Source organism: Rhinolophus ferrumequinum, chromosome 7 (genome assembly GCF_004115265.2).
Source record: "Rhinolophus ferrumequinum isolate MPI-CBG mRhiFer1 chromosome 7, mRhiFer1_v1.p, whole genome shotgun sequence".
NCBI classification, from domain to species: Eukaryota; Metazoa; Chordata; class Mammalia; order Chiroptera; family Rhinolophidae; genus Rhinolophus; species Rhinolophus ferrumequinum.
The window spans coordinates 64,593,478-64,613,684 of NC_046290.1; the positions used below are offsets into that span (position 1 = coordinate 64,593,478).

A 20,207-nucleotide genomic window follows, 5' to 3' on the forward strand; every position below is an offset into this window, starting at 1 on the left:
TCCTTCAAGGAGCTGTGTGGATGGGTTGCATGGGAACAGAGTAGAGGCGTTTCTGTCTTGGGCCACAATTGTTCCTGGGAAACCTCAGGGTTAAGAAAATAGTTTTTCCCACCGGAATAAATTATGGGAGTCCACATTCCTACCCAAGGATGCTCAAAGAAACATACATGGTGTGTTGTGAAGGCAGAAGTGCCACTTGTTTAGGACTCCATTTTCTAAACAGTTAAAACCATGTTTCCGATTCTGTGTGTACATGCTTGTTCAGCCGGAAACCATCAGTTACATACAACAAATAAAAACACAGTTATCTTGTATTTGGTTGCTACTAGAGTTGGCACCTAACATCGTGTCCCACACATATTAGACGTTCAATAAATGTTATCGGAGATTAATATTACTTTAAATAACTCCAAAACAAACATTTACATAACAGTTTAACTCTGTACTCTTTTAATTTAGAGGTTTTTCTTCTATTTTTTTCCAAGTAAAGTTGAGTTTCAATGTTCTTTTTCTATAAATATCTTTATAAGGACATAGAGTAATTACAAATCACTTTTTGGGGGAATATTTTTATCAGTGTTTATTTAGCTTCCCTTTTCACTGAAATGCAGTTCGAGTACTTGCTATGTTTCAGACATACGAAGTGCTTTGTATGTAGTGCTAAATAAGACATGGTCTCAGTGTTTGAGGGGAAGAACGTGATGGTAGGGAGAGAGTCTCTTACTCTGAACTAGTTTCAAAAGCAAAATTAAAGAATAACCCCACATCTTCCTCCTCCCTTCTTTCATCTTCTGTGCTTATTCCATAGCTATGGTTAAATTCAGTTATTTTTTTCTGGACTCAGGAAACCAGGATGATCCCAAACCCCTTGTCCCTTCTTGTCCTACTATAGAGTTATCCAAATCGTCTTACTTACTTTATGTATTTACTCTATATGCTTTTTCATTGAAAAAACAGTGTACTGAAACTTGCATGCTTGAATCAAGATGTCTGGAGAGTTTGGGATTTTTTTTCTTTATCTTTGAAGACAGAATTATGGTTCTCAAACTTTTTGGTCTCAGACCACCTTTTATACTCTTAAAAATTATTGTGGACCCCTAAAAGCTTTTGTTTATGTGGGTTATATCTCTAGTTATTTGCTGCATTAGAAATTAGTACTGAAAAAAATTAAAATATTAATTTATTTCATAATAACAATAAAAAATCTTTTACATGCTAACATAAGTAACATTTTTAATGAAAAGTAACTTTTTTCCAAAACAAAAAAATAATAATGAAAGATGTTATTTTACATAGTTGCAAATCTCTTCCATGTTTGGCTTAATAAAAAACTAGATTTTCAGATTTGCTTCTGTTGTCAGTCTGTTATATCACATGTCATGGAGACTGTGGAAAACTCCACTGTGCACTCATAAGAGAATGGGAGTGAAAATGGCAAAAACCTCTTATTATGGAAAAAGTTTTGACCTTGAAGACCCACTGAAAGAGTATCAGGGATGCCCAGGGTAGCCATACCACATCTTAAGTACTGTTAGTCTGAACATTAAAGCTGCCGTTTATAGGGACTGGAGAGGAATACTTTAGGAGTCCACAGCAGGTAGAAAGTGGAGCTGTTGAAACTGGGCAGCAGGTTTCTTAAGATAGATCTAGGTCACGGGAGAAGGAAATGTTCTGGCCAGGCATATCTGACAAACCACACATTAGGGGCCTTGGTTATTTGAGGATTCCACAGTTATTTATCTCAACCCTGGATAGTTAGTTCTAAACTAGAGAGGACAAAAACAAGTTTTAAAAACTAATTACCTTTAAAAAAAGAATGAAGTTTTATCTGTTTGGTTTTTATATTAATACCTGAAGGGTTTTCAACGAGCTGCCCTTCTTTCCCGAATCCCCCTCTCTCCAACATACACATAGTAAGAATACATCATGTAACTTCTTAGCCCTTTCGTGATTTCTTAGACTTACCTTCATTTTAATGAATTAAAGGCCTACATTAAGTTCAATTATTTTTTCACCACTTGTCCTGATCTATGGAGTCCAGAATGATACAAAACCCTTTGTTCCATATCTGCCCTGCCATAGAATGATCTAGACCTTTAAGAGAACTAGACTCAACGCTTTTTTGGGGGGGTGGGGGTCTTTAGGTCCATGAATGATTGATTGATCTACTTAAAACTGTCTTCCCCCTTGAAAAGACACCTGTACCTCCATGTTCATAGCAGCATTATTTACAATGGCCAAGACATGGAAACACCCTGTGTCCATCGACGGATGAATGAATAAAGAAGTTGTGGTATACATACACAATGGAATATTACTCAGCCTTAAAAACAAGGAAAACCTATAATTTTTGACAATACAGATGGATCTTGGAAGCATTACGCTAAGTGAAATAAGTCAGAGAAAGACAAATACTGTATGGTCTCACTTATAGGTGGAGTCTAAAAAAATACCCAAGGATCAAAACACACCAAACACACAGAAAAAAAGAACAGATTTGTGGTTACAGGCAGGATGTGGAGGGAGGGGGAAATTGGAGGAAGGTGGTCCAAAGATACAAACTTCCAGTTACAAGATAAATAAACACTAGAGATACAATGTACAAATGATGACTGTAGTTAACACTGCTGTTACTATACATAGGAAAGTTGTTAAGAGAGTAGATCCTAAGAGTTCTTATCACGAGCACTTTTTTTCTGTTTATTGTGTCTATGAGATGATGGATGTTAACTACACCTATTGTGGCAATCATTTCACAATACTCTGTAAATCGAATCATCATGCTATACACCTCAATAAACTTAGACCGTGGTGTATGTCAGTTATAAGTTCAGCCAGCTGAACTAACCTTCTGTAAAAGTAGGTCATATATCCAACCATCCTAACCCATACATTTAAAGTACCTTGAAATACTTATTCACATTGTAGAGAATTAGCTCTTCACTGTGTTGGTGTTTATAATGTTAGGAATACTTTTAAACAGAAGACCATTTATGGTAACTTTGTGTGAATGGACAAAATGTAGTTGTGAAACAAAGGCCTGGCATCTGGCATGTGAATGTGTAGTAATTGTTCAAATGAATAAACCTCTCAAATTGGCCTTTGTGTAATTAAAATCAGAGTACTGAAGTGTTGAATATTTCTGATTTTTGATGTTACATTTTTAAAACTTAAAGTCAAGACAAAACAAACAAAGTACAATTTATCCCTCCTTCCATCCCCATTCCTCGGCAACCACTGACCTGCTTTCTGTCACTATAGACTAAGTTGCATTTTCTAGAATTTTATATAAATGGAATTATATAGATTTTATATAAATGGAATAAATCATACACTGTCTTTTTCCAATCAGCATAATGATTTTATTTTGAGACTTGTCCATGTAATGTCAATAGTTACGGTTTTTCAGTTTTTTGCTTTTTAAAATTGCTGAATGGTATTCCATTATATGGATATACCATAATTTGTTAATCTGTTCACCTCTTAATGGACATTTGTTTTGGGTTATTGTATGTTGTGAACATTCAAATAATTCTTTGTGTAGACATTTGTTTTTGTTTCTCTTGGGCAAATACCTAGAAGTTGATTGGTTGGGTCATCTGGTAGCTGTATGTTTTAACTCTAAGAAACTGACAAGTTTTTTAAACTGGTTTTACCATTTCACATTTCCATCAGCAGTGTGTGATAGTGCTTATTCTCTACATCCTTGCCAAAATTTAGCATGATTAATCTTCTTAATTTTTAGCCAGTGCAGTGGTAAATGCAGGTGCTACAGAGTGGTATCTTAGTACAGTTTTAATTTGCATTTCCCTGAGGACTACTTATGTTGAGCATCTTTTCATATGGTTTTTTTTGGCTATTAGTTCCTCTCCTTTTGTGAAGTGGCTGTTCAAATCTTTTGTCCATATACTGAGTTGTGAGAGTTCTCTTTTTTTATTTTGGATTCACCTTTACAAAGATGTTGCTCTATCAACCTCTGGCCTTAATAGTTTTCTGTTAAGAAATCTATGGTAATTTGAATTGTTGTTACCCTGTATGTAATATGCATTTTTTTTCCCAAGCTAGTTTTGAGTTTTTCTTTACTTTTGGTTTTTAGCAGTTTGATTATTTGTGTCTTGCTTTGGTTTTCTTTGGCCTCATTCTTTTCTTAGGTTCATTGGACTTCTTGAATCTGTAAATTTATGTCTTTTACCATATTTGCAAAGTTTTGACCATTGTTTTTTCAGATAAGTTTTCTGACCCAATATTTTTTTACATGTATGTTATTCTTTTTGATATTGTCCTATAGGTTTCTGAGTCAGTGTTCATTTTTTTCTCAGTCTTTCTTTTCTTCCTGTTGTTCAAATTGAATAATTTCTGTTTATATTTAAGAAATGAATACTGTCTGATACGTGAATCATAATCAAAATTGACCCTCAGTTGAACTTACAAATTCACTGAAAAATAGCTGGCAGAGACTGCTGCGGTGAAACTTGGTTTCAGTGAAACACTCGTGCAATGAATGAATCTAAACTAAAACTTAAAAATAAATCCCATGCAGTATGATTTGCTGTAAATTTTACATTGTTAATTGAAATACATTTTTAAGCAAATTGGCCAAATTCTGGGGGTGTCATTTCCTATATTAGTACTCTTATCAGCCAAGACACTGAGTTCTGTGTCCTATCAAGTAGCAGTGTTTTTTTTTCCCAACGATGACTATATTTTGAGACAAGTCTTTATAAGAAGATGGGAAAGTTATAAAATGTGTTAGAAATATTTGCATCCAAAAACACATTTTAAAAATTAGTAACATTTTATAGCTTAGCCAGAAAACTCTCCTCTATTAATAATTACATAGATTGTCTCATCCCGAGTATTACATTTTACTGTACCCGGATTCATCTGGTACTACTGGGGGAAAAAGGAGACAGCACATATTTTTTTTTTTTTTCCTCAGAAAACCAACTATAATATACGACATGAGAAATTCCTCTAAAATACAATTTTTCAATCATATCTGGTATTTTGTCTGAGGTCAGGATGGAACCATGTTCCTCAGTCTTGAACTGTCAGTTTGTTCCCTGCAATGATTTTTATGCTTCTTATTTGGTCTTAAAGTCTTGAGAATTCATTTTATTATAAAATGTAAAAGCTCATTTAAAAAAAAAAACATATTGTGGTTTTCTTTTCCCTTTATGAAGGAAATGGATATCTAGAATAGAGTAATAACTTGTAAACATCTTACAGATTTGCTATTTCAGTTGATGAGTGCTTGGACCATTTTAGGATGTTTTATTATCTGAAAAGGACTCATTTTTTTTTAAAATAAAAGCTTTGTCTACCACTGTGCAAGAACAAATGACTTCTCTGAGGTTACTTAACCATTTCCTGTAAGTCTGAGAAAGTGGTTGTTTTCCAAATCACTGGGCTGAATTTGGGTAGCACTAAACTTAGCTGAGCAGTTCTGTGGGTTAAATGCACTCAATGTTTTACTTTCATCTTCCTGTAGAGAAGTTAAACTTGAAAAATTAAAAAAAGAAATATTTTTGGTTCCAGTCATTTTTACTAACCAGCCAAATAACTTTGGACAAAAGTTAATTGTTTTAACTGTAAAACATAATAGGTTAAGAGGGTCTCTAAAAAAGTTTCTAGTTTTCTAAAATAGCAAAGAAGAACATTTCCATAAAATGGGCACACATTGTGCTGTATGTGAATAATTTCATACTCTTAGAGAGGGGGCATGTCCAACGTACTGCCCGTGATGGGGTAGTGATACAGTGAATGTAACTCGGCAACACCAAGCAGTACTTTTTGAAGACCTACTAGGTGCCTGGCTGACGGAGTGGTGGAGACCACAGTGTCCTCGTCTGACGCATTGTGGTGGTTGTGTTCAGCTCTGAGGTCGTCCTAACCCTCCATGCAGCTCTTCAGCTCCGACCTGGAGGTGGCTGTGTGACCACTTCAGCTCCAGACGCTGAGAAGACATGAAACATTTCCCTGGTAAGAGGGACCTGGTTTGACACTCCTGGGCTATTTTAAGTCCTATCACATGGTGTTGGAGGGTTTAGCTACTACAGGCAAAAAGTGTGGGTTTGGAACTTGGTTGTGCCACTCATTATCAAGTTCTTTAACCTCTTAGCCTCTCACTTCTTCATCTATAAAATGTTGTGGGGATTAAATTAAATGAGATGACACATGTAAAATGCTGATTAGTAATACAGAAAGCTGCTAATTACTGAGCACTTACTATGTGCTAGGCTCTGTCCTAAATGTCTTACATGTATCTCATTGAATCCTCACAATTCAATGAGATATAGGTACTGTTATTATCTCCATTTTCCAAATAAGCAAACCGAGCTTAGAAAGATGAAATCACTTGCTCGAGGTTACACAGGAAATGGCAGAGCTGTCTGGTTCCAGAGACGTTCTTGACTGCTCTGCTGAGCTTGGCCCATTGTCAGCATGTGCCAAACCCCTCAGTTCATGTTGGTTTTTATCATCCTCTGTATTGGTGGTGGTGGTGGTGATGAATGAGGAACTTGATTTTACTTTTTTCGGCATCTAAGCTGGTCCTGTTCTAGGACCTCAGGCAGATAATCCTCACATCCACGAGGGGTGCGTCATGTACATCAAGGTCCTTGTGCTTTGGAGGAGAAACCCCCAGCTGCACACAGTAGTTTTTGTATGAAGAATGCAAAGTGTTCCGAATGCCAACTGTTCTGTTCTTTCCTTATGGGTCTGAATTGAAGTCCAAAATAACCATGAAGCCCTGCGTGTGTTCCCATTTCAAAGAAGCCACAGAATCATGGAATTGATAATGTATAGCATAATCTCAATTTTGTCTTAGGAGATAAATTAGTCTGTAAGAAGAATACATACACCCTAAGTAAATGTTCATGTTATGTTTTAGTAAAATTGTTCTTTAGACATTCATAAATAAATGTATACTTTATTGTTGGGGGAGCTCAGATGTGTGCTCTTGCCTGTCAGGGTGAACACGTAGAGGTGAGCCTTCTGCTTACGTCAGTTTCCCTTTAACATGATCTCAAACATAATGAATACTTTTTAAAACCTAATTAAAAATGAAAAGCACAAAATAAAAATACATTTTTTTCAAGTCAAAAAGTGTAAACTTAGTTGCTAATATCATCTTCTTGACTAAAGCTTTTATTTTCCGTATGGATCCACTGTTTAGAGTTGTACGTCCTTCTTCTTGTATCCGATATGTGCGGCCCATGATGCAGCTGTAATTTCTAGGTCGTTTTTTTTTTTTTTCAAGTGGTTCGATAGCTTAGACGCTTTGAAGTCTAGGTGCAAAAAATCCTAGGACTCCTCTCCCCCAATCTTTTTGTTTTTCTTGCTAATAACTTAATTTGGCAGCAGTGTTACTGGGTTCTCACTTTTGTAGGGTCTCACTTTTGTAGGGTCTTTCTGATGCATAACTCAGTTTTCATAGAAACTATTTCCTTTTTGTATAATATTTTTTTCATTTAACTCAATACTTAATTACTAGACAACTACCGTTATCATTTTAACTGACCTAAACTGGCTTGAGAACAGACAACTAATTCTTGGTAAGAATGCACCTGCTCTGCTGGGGACCTACGTGCTTGGATCCTCTAGGGAGTAGCCCTTGAGTCAGAGGCATTCACTGGGCACTTGGCATCTGCAGATGTCTTACAGAGGGGATGTAGGACGTTGGTTCATTTGGAGGTTTGTGAAGTGCACACGGGGTTAGCAGAAATCTACTTTGTTTGTTGAGGTAAAACATTTCCTTCCTTACTAAAGGAAATGACTGCTCTTTTTCCCCCTTGTTTTACAAGTTAAGGTGGATATTAAATTACAGGTGTTTATTTATTCCTCCCGTTGATCCTTGACATTCAATTCTATATCTGAAGCATTTCACGGCAGGACTCCTTATGTGCCGTAGCTCTTATTTCTGTTTGATATTCTCCTTGGTTGTTGGCGTTCTCTAGTAGACTGCCTCCTTCGCCCTCCTAAATGTTCTCCTTGATAGATATTTTAAAATAACGTGCTTCATAGCTGCAACGTGAATCTAACAAGTAGTTCATCTTTGTGTCTTCCCTCCAGCACTGAAATGTTGATTTTTGCTGATAGGACTACAAAACTGCACAGAAAATAGCAGCTATGATTAGACTCAGTGAATAGAATGCAGTGTACAATTTGAAGATGGTGGAAATTTTATTGACTGAATATTTTCGTTCAGTAAAGTAAAATTGATGTTTATGTAATGCTGCCCTTTAGGTAACTTCACCCAGAAAATGTCGAGCATTCTATAAATTTAAATTGCCTTCTTACAAATTGTAGCTGTCATTGGATATCTAAGTTTTATTGTGTAAATGCAATTAGAGCAAATGAGCTTGGCCTTTAGATACTCGTAATTCCTAGGAATATTTTGAGAAGAGTTGTAGCGTCTTTATAATCAAGAAGGCCACGTGACACATGTCTTAGAAGTCAGATGACTTAAAACATAAAACCTGTGTATTACAATCTCTATGAAACAGAGAGCATTAGCTAAAGTCACCCTGTTCCATCCCGACTGCAGGCCTCCATGGGCACTGCCGTTGCCAATCCTAAAGGACATCAAGATGCCAGAGATGTTGCTTATGTTATCATTTGGTATATATGGCCCAGGCAACAAAATGAGATTTCTGGACTCTTCTTATTTTATGAATTTATCTACTGATAAGTGCTGTGAGCAACATTTCAGCAGCATCATTTACAGTAAAAGTTGTGAGGGGGAAATTGTACTGATGGATCTTAAAGAGAAATACTAGTGTGCTTGGCTGAAAAGTAAAAGCTGTGTTTTTCGCTTATGACTTTGAAGCTCCTACCCTCATTATTTAAATGTATTAGCAACACATTGTTTATTAATGTAATCCTTCGTAGTTACAAAGTGTTGTGACTCACCTATCTTGTTCGACCCCTATGATAATCTCAGCAGACGGGGCCTATTTTATCATCCTTGTTTTACCAGTGAGAGAGCTGAGGTTCCATCACACACTTAAGTGGTAGAGCCAGAACTAGAACCTCCAGCTTTCTATTTACTATACTTTTGCCTCCTAAGTCATAATGGATTTAAATGATATAGTGGCTTAGAGAAAAAAGAATAGGAAATGTAGGAAGAAGTGTGAAGAACTGGTGTGCAGTAGACCTGAAGTGCAGTGACTCAGAGCACGTAATCACGGAAGTACGAAGCCCTGCCCCACGGCACGTGCTAGAAGGACCTTGGTAACCTCATAGTTAGCATATTAATTCCATGTTATTACAGGTTTCAGTAAACTAGGGTTCAGCCCTCAAAGAGTTTATGAGCAGACATGGAGGTTATTTTATTTAATTAGCACTTCATTTTATTGTATTCAGTAGCTACTTTCAACTTTAATGTTTCACCATTTATTGCAGGCGTCTTCCCTGCTAGGTGCCAGGTCTACAAAGAGGAGTGAGATAGCAGTCCCTGCCTAGCGGAATTATCTACGTGTGAAGCAAAATTTATAACTGCAGTTTACTCGTGCAGAAATTCCCTTCCCTATAAGGAAAACCAGGCTTTGAAATTTCTCTGAAACCTGTAATTCTTTAACAAGCACAAAGTTACCAGGATTAAACTGTACCCATTATTGTAGAAAAGTATGTGGAGCAGGTTTTGGAACTCAGTGTTTCATTCTAATTGTGAAAGGCTGTATAAGCATGCAGTATGCACAGCTTTCATTTGCCAGGTGTGAGAGGCTGCCAGCGGTGTGTAGTGCGGAGAGTGAGGTGACTCATAATTCGGGAATGATTATTTTGATCTCTCCCTGTAGTTTCTGCAGGACATTGGCAGGGCGGCCAGCATAATTAACACTGCACAGTCTAATTATAAGCACAAGTCTGGGGACAATGGCTACTGAGAAGCAAGCCTGTACTGGATAATTTTCCAACTTGGCAGAATTACTTTAGAATGATGACTAGGTAAAGCCAAGTTTACTATAAACAAGTTGCTTTTTCTAGATTGTCCAAGGAGTTATCATGGGGGATAATATCTGTGGAAGTCTCACTGGATTATTTTTTTCAGGTCCTATCTAAGCATTTCTTAATTGCAGTCCTTCTAACCTTTTCATCCTAAAACAACAGTTAGGCATCTTAATGTTTATGGTGTACTCTTTTAGAGAGAGTAGGGGAAAGGGTCAGAGTAGGACATTTTTTTCTAATAATAGTTGAATTGATTTTAAAAAGGCGGAAGAAACTAGGGATTTGAAAAGATGATATTGGACTAGTATAATGAAGAGAGAGAAAAGAGAAGCCTGTGGGGCTGAGAAAGTGAAGAGGCTGGGATACGGGTACAGTGATGAAGTGGCCACAGAAGCCATGCATGCTCCAGAGAAACAGAGATGTTTGCAATGTGTGTGTGGTCAGAGGCAGATCCAGCACTATGCTTGGTTGTGTGTACTTTAGGGATTTGTGGAACTTTGGCTTCGAGCCAAGGACTGATTTAGTTAGTTTATCATATGTTGGTTTGGCCTTTGGGTCACTGAGATTCAGAACAAAGGTGCTAGCTGTGGAAATTGGTTTGACATAATTGTAGCCTGAACTACTACTGCAGGATGGTTGTATTTCTGCAAAATGAGCCTCAGAGTTGTGAAGGAAGCACTTTCAATCAAATGCTTAAAAATAAAGCCTTTAAAAAAAAATTGGGTTCTCCTATTGAGAAGTACTCACAGAAGACTTTAAATGGACACTTAAAAAAGGATTTCCTTTAAAAAGAAATATGCAAAAGTAAAAATACAGGCTAGATGAGTTAAGTAGTTTTTTGCTTAATACTTTTTTCTTTGGAAGAGATCATAATGAGGTTTCCTTTAAATAGTGGCTCGCTGATTCATTTTAAAGACTAGGATTTACAAAAAAACAAACAAAAACATTTCCCTAGTTTTTTTTTTTAAAGAGTGGGAGAGAACATGTGTGTTTTCTAAGTTTGGGTATAGCTAGCATTATCACTGGCTAAATGATTTTGTGTTTGCCAGCTATTCTTGAAAGAGGGACAGATGTAAGGCTGTTGGGCGTTTTAAAGAGGATCTCTGTCTCTGGCCCAGGACCCAATTCTGATTTGTATCTTTAATGAAACTAACTAGACTTTTGAGAAGTGAAAAATTGGTTTTGGAGATCTGCTAGGACTTGATACATGTGGATTTTTAGGTTGGTTTCTAGGAGAATACGATTTAGAACCAATAACACTGCTTTCCTGCCTTCCAGCATTTTTTGCTTTGTTAATTTTCTGTTGTTTCTGTTTTTGATTTCATTGATTTCTGCTCTATTCATTATTTCTTCATTTACTTAGGCTTAATTTGCTATATTGTAGCTTCAGGGTGGAAGCTTATATCATTGATCTTAAACCATTTTCTAATATATGCAATTAAAGCATTAATTTTTCTCTCTAATTTTGATATAGTATGTTTTTGTTATTATTTATTTCAAATATTTTCTAAATCCGTTGTGGTTTATTTTTTGACTCATGGATTATTTAGGAATTTATTTTCTATTTTCAAATATCTAGAGTTTGTCTAGATTATTTACTATTATTGTTCTTTTTAATTGTTTCCATTGTGGTCAAAGAACATAGTCTCTAAAAAGACTATTTCAGTCTTTTGAAGTTTATGGAGATTTATATTATGGCCCAGCGTATAGTCCATATTGGTGAATGTTCCATATGTGTTCTGCGGTTTGCTGTAATGTTCAATAAACAATACTATCAACCAATTAGGCCAATTTGGTTGATATTATTGTTCAGATATTGTATGGCTTTACTTATTTGCTGTCTACTTGTCTATCAATTATGAAGAGAAACATAAATATCTTCAATTATGGTTGTGTATGTTTCTGTTTCTCTCTTGAGTTTTTTCATTTTCTGTTTTATGAATTTTGAAGCTGTTATTAAGTTCACACTTATTTAAGATTACTATCCTGATGAATTTTTTGTATCATTATAAAATTTCATTCTTCTTTGTTAACCTATTTGTGTATTTAAATTTAAAATGTATCTCTTACAGACAATACATAGCTGAGTCTTGCTTTTTTGAATCCAAAGTGACACTCGCCACCCTTTAGTACGAATATTTGATCCACTTACAATTAATGTAATTATTTATATTTTACGTTTATCATTTTGCCATTTTTAAAATTTGTTTTTGTTTTCTCTATTAATACCTCTTTTGGGGTAATTGGGTGTTTTTTAATATTTCATTTTATTTCTTCTATTGGTTTCTTAACTATACATCTTTTAAATTACTTTTTCAGTGATTACTCTACGGCTAATAATATGCATCTTTAACTATTAAAGTCTGTTTATAGTCAGTATTGTACTACTTCACATTTTACACTTGACCCTTCTCACTTGCTGCTTCAGACTTCCTGCTTCTCACTTTACATTCACTATTTCTCCTTCTCAATTCACAAATATAATTTAATATAATTCCCCTATTCACCATCTCCATTCTTTGTGGTTTTGTTGTCTTATCTTTTATTTCTGTATATGTTAAAAACTGCTAACATGTTATTCTTTCTTTAAGCAGGTAGTTTTAAAATACAGTCTTTCGAGGAAATTTTAAGAAAAATAAAGTACCTAAACTTTAAGTTTTAGCAACTTATTCAGCATTTCTGATATTCTTCTTTCCTTCCTGAAGATATGAATTTCCATCTGGTATCATTTCTCTTCAGTGTGAAGAAACTCCTTTATAATTTCTTTTAGTGCTCACCTGCTTGTGATTAATTCTGTCAGCTTTCATGTATTTGAAAATGTCTTTATCTTGTTTTTGAAGGGTATTTTCACTGGGTATAGAATTCTGAGTTGATTTTTTTTTCTTCTTCCATCCGCTTCAAAGTGTTGTCTATCATCTTCTGGTCCCCATTATTGTGATGAGAAGTTAGTATCTTTTTCAGTATTTTTCTCCTATATGTAACATATTGTTTTCAGGCTTTTTAAAAGATTTTATTTTTGGTCTTCAGCAGTTTGACCACGATGTAGCCAGGTATAATTTTCTTTGCGTTTATTGTTTTGGGAGTTTGATGAGCTTTTTGGATCTGGTAATTAATGTTTTCCTCAAACTTAATAAAATTTTAACTATTATTTCTTCAAATTTTTTTTTCTGCCTTATTCTCACAGTCTTCTTCTGGGGCTCCTATCATCCGATATTGTCCCACAAATTCCTGATGTTATGTTCATTTTACTTCAATCCTTTTCTCTCTTTGTTCCTAAAATTGGTAATTGCTAGTGTTCTGTCAAATTCATGGACTCTTTCTTCTGCTATTTCCAATCTATTAAGTCCATTCAGTGACTTTTTCATTCTAGTTATTGAGCCTTTCAGTCCTAGAATTTCCATATTTTTCTCCCCTTTGGCTCTTTTGTAGTTTCAATTTCTCTGCTGAGATTCCCGTCTGTTTATATATTCTCCTTTGTTATTGTTGTTGTTTAAACACATTTTATTTTACTCTTTGAGACTTGTAGTTTCACTTTCTCTGCTAAGAGTCCCATCTGTTTATATATTCTCCTTTGCTATTGTTGTTTAAACACATTTTCTTTTACTATTAGTATTATAGACATATGTATAATACTAGCTGCTCTAAAGTTTCTATGAAATGCAATATCTGGGTCAATTTAAAGTTAGTTTCTAATGACTTATTTTTTTCCTATGGGTCACATTTTTTTGTTTCATTGAATGTCTAGTAATTTCATATTATGTTTTGGACAGTGTTGATGATACATTGTTGAGATGTTGAATTAAAAAAAAATTCTTTGTGGAGTGTCCACTTTTGTTTTAGTAGGCAGTTTAGTTACTGGCTGATCACCTGCATAGGCTTTTATATTTTGCTGGGGCAGATCTGTGAAAAGCTCAAGGTTTTTTTTCAGGCCCCTCTAACTTAGTGAGACTCATCCTCCAAATTTTGTATCCCCTATGAATTTTATTAGGGCTTGGTGTTTAACTTTGTTAGTATGGGTTTAGAGTAGGCTTTTTTCTTGGGTGTGCTTTTGCTGCTAAAGTGAAGCAAGTTGATACCCAGAGTGTTAATGAGTTCTTTTTGTTCAGGCTGGGTTAGACTGCTGATGTTTCCCTATGCTGTTTGACCTCTAGTATTTCTATTACATATTAACCTTATTACAGCTAATCCTTTGTAAGCCTCATGTAGTTATGTCCTGCCTTGGTTAAGGACTCTTAGGAAACCCTTGTACAAACTTTTATGGTCCCACCTCTGCATAGTGCCCATGTCTCTGGTACCTTGTCTCTGCCTACCAGCCCTGCTTTGGTTGGACTCCAGCTCACTGTACTACGATTAGGAAAGTATCCTTCGGCAGAGAACCAGAACAAATGTGGGCTCACCTTTTCCTTCTGTCAGAGGTCACATTCTTGCCCTGTCTGTTATCCAGTACCTGAATATAGTTGCATCATTTTAATAGTTGTTTACAAGAAGAGGAAAAGTCTGGTACCAATCACTCTATCATTTTGGAAGTAGAAGTCTCCCACAGCATTTTTATATGTGTTGAAGTGAACTTGAGGGATTTCATGAAAGGGAAAAATAAATTTTAGTCTCTCTTATAACTAAATTGAGTAAAGTGAGCTTATGTTGCTCATGAACTGAATCATTTCTCTCTGATCTTCCCAACTCCCACTCACAGTCATTTATTTACTTCTCTCTTATCTCTTCACAAGGGAGACAAGCAGGGGAGAGGGGAATAGAAGAGAGAAAGACCATCCTGGGTTATGACCTTGTGCCTAGCAACTGGAAAATGAAATGTGGTTCGTGACAAAGCACTGTATATTGGAGTGAAAGTAAAATGCACATAGGACTTTTTGTGTTTGTATTTTATGACACTGCTTATACATTGAGATGTAAGGAAACAGGATGTGTCAGGGACCAGCTTCAAAACTTGTTCTCTCGTAATGACTGCCCTTCAGATTCTGGTGAGATAATGATATATCTAAACTTATAATTTAACATGAGTGTTGGGATGGAGGGTGGGTTGGATAATGTTTTTCAGGTTAGAGCTGTTAAAAAAAAATTGCTTTTTTGTTCTAAATTCTAGTCTTTTTCTTTTCTTTTTAAGTTTAAACTTCTTTAAAATCTCTTTTTGATGGATGAGGATTGCTCATGGGAAATTGTTTGATAATTAGCCATCACTTCAGAAATTTAACGAGGTTTCCATTTGGAAATGATCTAGAAGATATAAATGCTGTCTCACGCTTGGAGTTTCTAGTGCTGTTTAAATGTGTCAGAGGGGTCTCAGAAGAATAATCCTTTATTTTTAGGGCATAGCTTAAATATAGCAAGTTGCTATATTACCTGATTGAATATATAGTAAATCTTGTATGTGTCCAAGAAGGCTTATTTGAATTAGGCCTATTCTTTTAAAGTTGTTTTGGCTTGTTGATTTGGAAATATACCCCATTTCATTTCATTTTCTCAGAAAATGGTAGTTTAAAGGGATTAAGTCCGTGAGAAGTTTGCTCTTTTTAATTCAAGTTGTTCACCATGTTTGCCATACCATTACTTTATGTCATGTTTTTTAAGTTGAACTCCTCCATTAATCACTTATTCTCTTGCCAGCACCCTCTTTTCATTTTCTCTTTGCTTCTTCTCATCATATCCTCCCTACATATTTAACCCTGGATTAACTATCTGCTTTCTCTACTTTAAAAAACAATTTTTTTCCATTTACCTTTTATTTGCAGGTAAATACACTTTCTCTGTAGACCAGGGCTGGTAAGCACCGCTAACCACGTTTATGGAAACTGGTGGCATGACATATTCCACTGGACATTTACTAACCTTGTCAGCCATACTTTTTCCTGGGCTACCCCTCTCTGGTCCTCTCCCATAGCATCTGTCATTTATTTTTTCTCCTCAAGTCACCTCTGCCTTCTCTACAACTGCCTTAGCTCTGGGCCCATGGCTTTGCTTCCTCTGTCACAGAGAACATGGAGGCTCTGCCATGTACACCCTCAGCTTTCCATGCTCATATACGTGCTTCTCCTCTGTCTTACCGCCTGTTCTTCCAAGCTTGGAGGAAGAAAGTGCCTAGCTCCCATCAGGGTTACTGTCTCTGCTGGAGCTTTTATGATGTCTCCCGGTCCATCTGGGACACAGCATTTCCTCTGGTCTGCTTCTCCACCTCCACATTTTGTCCTTCTTTACTTTTCCTTCCTCACGTTAAATCCATGCCTAAGTTATTCCCATCTTAAACAAAGGGGGAAAAAAAAGGATTTAACTCTTCTTTATGCCGTTTTTTATTCATTTGTTTGTTTGACTCTTTGCTTTTTTCTTGATACACAACTATGTACCTTGAAAGGATAGTCTATAGCCTATTGTTAACTTTCCATTTTTTCTCTGGGCCACTGAAGTCGGGCTTCTGTTTCCATTACTCCCTTAAATGCACCTCATGAAAGTCTCTGGTTCCCTGGTTGCCAAATCTAGTGGCCTCTCTAGGCCTCGTTTACTTGACTTTTCTAAGACATTACATGCTGACTACTTCCTTCTTCATGAAACCCTTCCCTTGCTTTCTGGGATGCTGCTGTCCTGATTTTCCTACCTCTAGTACATTCTTCTCCGTTGCTCCCCTCTTGCTCTGCCCACCTCTTTAACGCTGATGCTCTCTGATTCTTATCTCCCTTTTAATAGTCTCACCCATCTGCATGATTTTAATTATCATGTAATTAAATGGTAGGCCAATCCGAAGTTCGATTCTTCCGCCCATATACCTCTTTTGAGTTCAGATCCCCATAATGTAATCCTTATAACTGTTCTACAAAATATGTAGTAATGTTTTCCACATTTATAGGTGAGGAAATTGAAAGTAAGACATGTTTGTTCAAGCAGTCAGTAGATGAGCCAGAATTCAAGCAGTCAGTAGAAGAGCCAGAATTTCAACTTCTGTCTGATGTTCGGCCTTTAACTCTATGCTATGCTAGTAATCAAACATTTTCACCTGGTTATCTGACAGATTAAATATGTCTTGTCCCATACCAAATGCCATCTCATAGTTCCATTCTCAGTACTCCCTGCAAAAAGTTTTTTTTTTTTTTTTTAAAAAGAGAATATGAAAACCTATATTCTTAATCTCAGTGAATGGCATTCTTTCTTCTAAGTATCCAAGTCAGAATGTGTATAAAGAATTGACATAGACTTCCCTCTTTTTTTTTTTAATTAATTAATTTATTTTTTAAATTTATTGGGGTGACAATTGTTAGTAAAATTACATAGATTTCAGGTGTGCAATTCTGTATCACATCTTCTATAAATTACATTATGTGTTCACCATCCAGAGTCAGTTCTCCTTCCATCACCACATATTTGATCCCCCTTACCCCCATCTCCCACCCCCTAGACTTCCCTCTTGAACATGACTTGTAATCATGCCCTCCTTGTTACTACCATTGCCACTGTCACAGTTGAGAATTTTATACCAACTTGGGTTGCCATTATAGTGACAATCCAACTCATTGCTTCTCACGTTATCTCAGATGAAGAATCAAGGTTCCTTGTTTTTTCACTTTTAATCTGTTCCAGAAAATTTGTAGGCATATAAAAAGTGAATCATTGGAAAACTGAAATGAAAAAAGACATGCAAATTGTAAGCTTTATTTTTAAATTATTAAATTCTATGGACATAACATTACTGTCAAATTGCTACAGAAGTTTTTAAATACTGATTATCTATATGTATCCTGTCACAGACAGGTAGCACACAGTTTACAGGTTGGCACTGGTCCACAGACAACATCAAGGAGCACCCGTTCATGGTGTCTGATGAAAAGAAATGTCTTCAGTTTTCTTAGATTATAACCACATGGGCTTCTGCTATTTAAAACTGAAACGTTTCAACTAGGACATTCTTTGGTTTTGGCTTATAGATAGCTTGTGTATGTGGATTTGAGAGGTTTTAGAAAATTTCCTGTTTCTTTAGGATCCCTTTTATCAATACGAATAAATCCCAGGAGAACAAAGGGTAGTCGTGTGTTACATTACAATTTAATGGTACGATCAAAGGGTACTGACTTAAGAAGCCAAAGCAACATTTTCTTAAATAGGCATGAAGTACAGTCTTCATGGGCTACCTGTAATGGAAGTGATTTCCTCTGGTTTGATATATTTAACTTGATATGATTGTACACACATACAAATTTGTTTCTAATGTGCAGTAAAATACTGCAGATGGTCAATGTGTTCCTTTTATGAAAGACTAACACTCTACATAGGTATTAATCTGACTGGGTGATAAATAATAAAAGTAAGTTATCTGGATTTTGACAGGCATCTGACTAAGCCCTTGTCACAGATTGGAAATTCATGAACTGCCGACAGGAGATGCTAAAATGGTCAGACTTATCGATTACCCCTTGGCTTTAAATAAGGCATGGCCAAGTAATCCAAAACACAAAAACAAAGTTCTAGGGGGATGGAATTCAGGGATGGAAATGCTCTAAATAGTAAACTGAAATCATACCTACAGTTGGTTTAGAAATTTATTAAATGAAACCATACTGCCCAGACCTCATTGTTGTCTTTATCAGGTCTGACACAGAACCAAACACATGGACAAATGCCTAAGAGAACATGATTTTCCCATATGAGATAAATAAGTCATAAAAGGCCTTTTAGACGTTTTAAAATGGAAAAGCAAATTAAGCAACTAATCTGCAGCATGCCAGGTATTAAAAAACTACCACAGAAAATTTCTAACCACTAACTGTTCCTTAAGAGTTAAAAAAAATTTTTTTAAGTTCAATTATAGCAATATTTGCTCTGTTAATGATGCAAATGTCCCCCAAACACAATCAACTATCAAAACAAAACAAAACTTTGTCACAAAAAGTTGGGGCTATAGGAAGTTTAGGTGACTAAATTCCCAAAGCAGGATATTATAACTATCACCCTTCTTCTATTTCCAGACCATTCTCAGGAGATGGTTAGGTGGCAGCTTGTTAAACCCACACTTAGAAAGTGATTAAAAGTTTTATTCAAAGAAAACTTTTAAAGTAGCATAGTTGTTATGAAGTTCAGGATGGATAAGGGGTAGGAAAAGGCAGCCTCACCGGGGTCTCTGTGCTCCCCAAAGCAACAATGGGTGGATTGAAGTGAAAATGAAATGTATTTTTAAAAGGTATTAAAAAAAATAACTTAATTTGCATTGTAGCCAGTTAAGCTGAGTTGTAGAATAACAGGTCTTCACCAGGTGGTCTGGGATGGGAGGGAGAAATGGTGACATGGCAGACAAAGGGAGCAGAGAGGAAAGAAGGCCTGCGGAGGATAGCATGAAAGAGCAGCCTGGCTATTCTTGGAATAGAAAGAAGTTTGGGGTGGCCGGAGCACGCCCGGGAATGAAGTGTCTAGTGCTGACCGTGGAGAAGGCTTAAACCAGTGCTTTGCAAACTTATGGGCACATAAATCAGCTGAGGATTTGTTAAAATTCAATTCAGGGAAGGGACTTGGAGTCTGTCTGCTCTTCAAAAAAGCTGCCATGTGTTGCAGATGCTCTGGTCCACAGACCACACTTTGAGTAGCAAGACTGTAAATTTTATCATAATATTTACTGATACTTTGTTTCATGAATTATGAGTTGCCACTGTTTAGTTATTTAGTATTTGTTGAATAGCACAAAATACATGGCATTTCTGTTAAACTAGATATTAAGTACTTTTGTGTGTTTTTCTCTGCTGATGGCAAAATAATATTCTTGGCAACTTCATTGCCAAGTACAAAATAAATAAATAACATAGGTATAAGCTCTCATCCTTTCTTGCATTAGTTGAGTAGAGGGATGCAAAATAATAATGGAAAGAGTCTAAAATTTAGAATTAGATGTTTAGAACGGGTCTCCAATATCAGTTTTGTGACTAAATAACTGTGACTTTATGGACATAAATTAACCCCTCTTTCTATTTTTTTGTTTTCTCATGTCTGAAATAATGATAACATTCACCATTTTATAGAATTGTTGTGAGGGTTTGAAATGATAATGTATAAAGTACCTTGTAGGGAAAGGTTCATAGGGGTTTTAATTATCAAACCGTTGAGATCCTGTAAAAGCTAAAATTGTATGATTCTTCAATAAAGAATATTGAATGATTTCTCTAGGAATTATTGATCTATATGTGATTGTTTATCCATCTACTTTTTGAGTCTTTTTTTTCTCAGTGACTCTTAGCAAGTTGGAGAGTGTGGTTCTTTGTAGTTTATAAAAGCTC

The 20,207-nt window shown here is 35.9% G+C and overlaps 1 protein-coding gene across 1 annotated transcript in view; it reads left to right on the top strand.

Moving 5' to 3' along the window:
• The window catches only part of LNPEP (leucyl and cystinyl aminopeptidase), a 78,915-nt gene that overhangs the window by 9,012 nt on the left and 49,696 nt on the right, over positions 1–20,207 (top strand). The window lies entirely within an intron of this gene.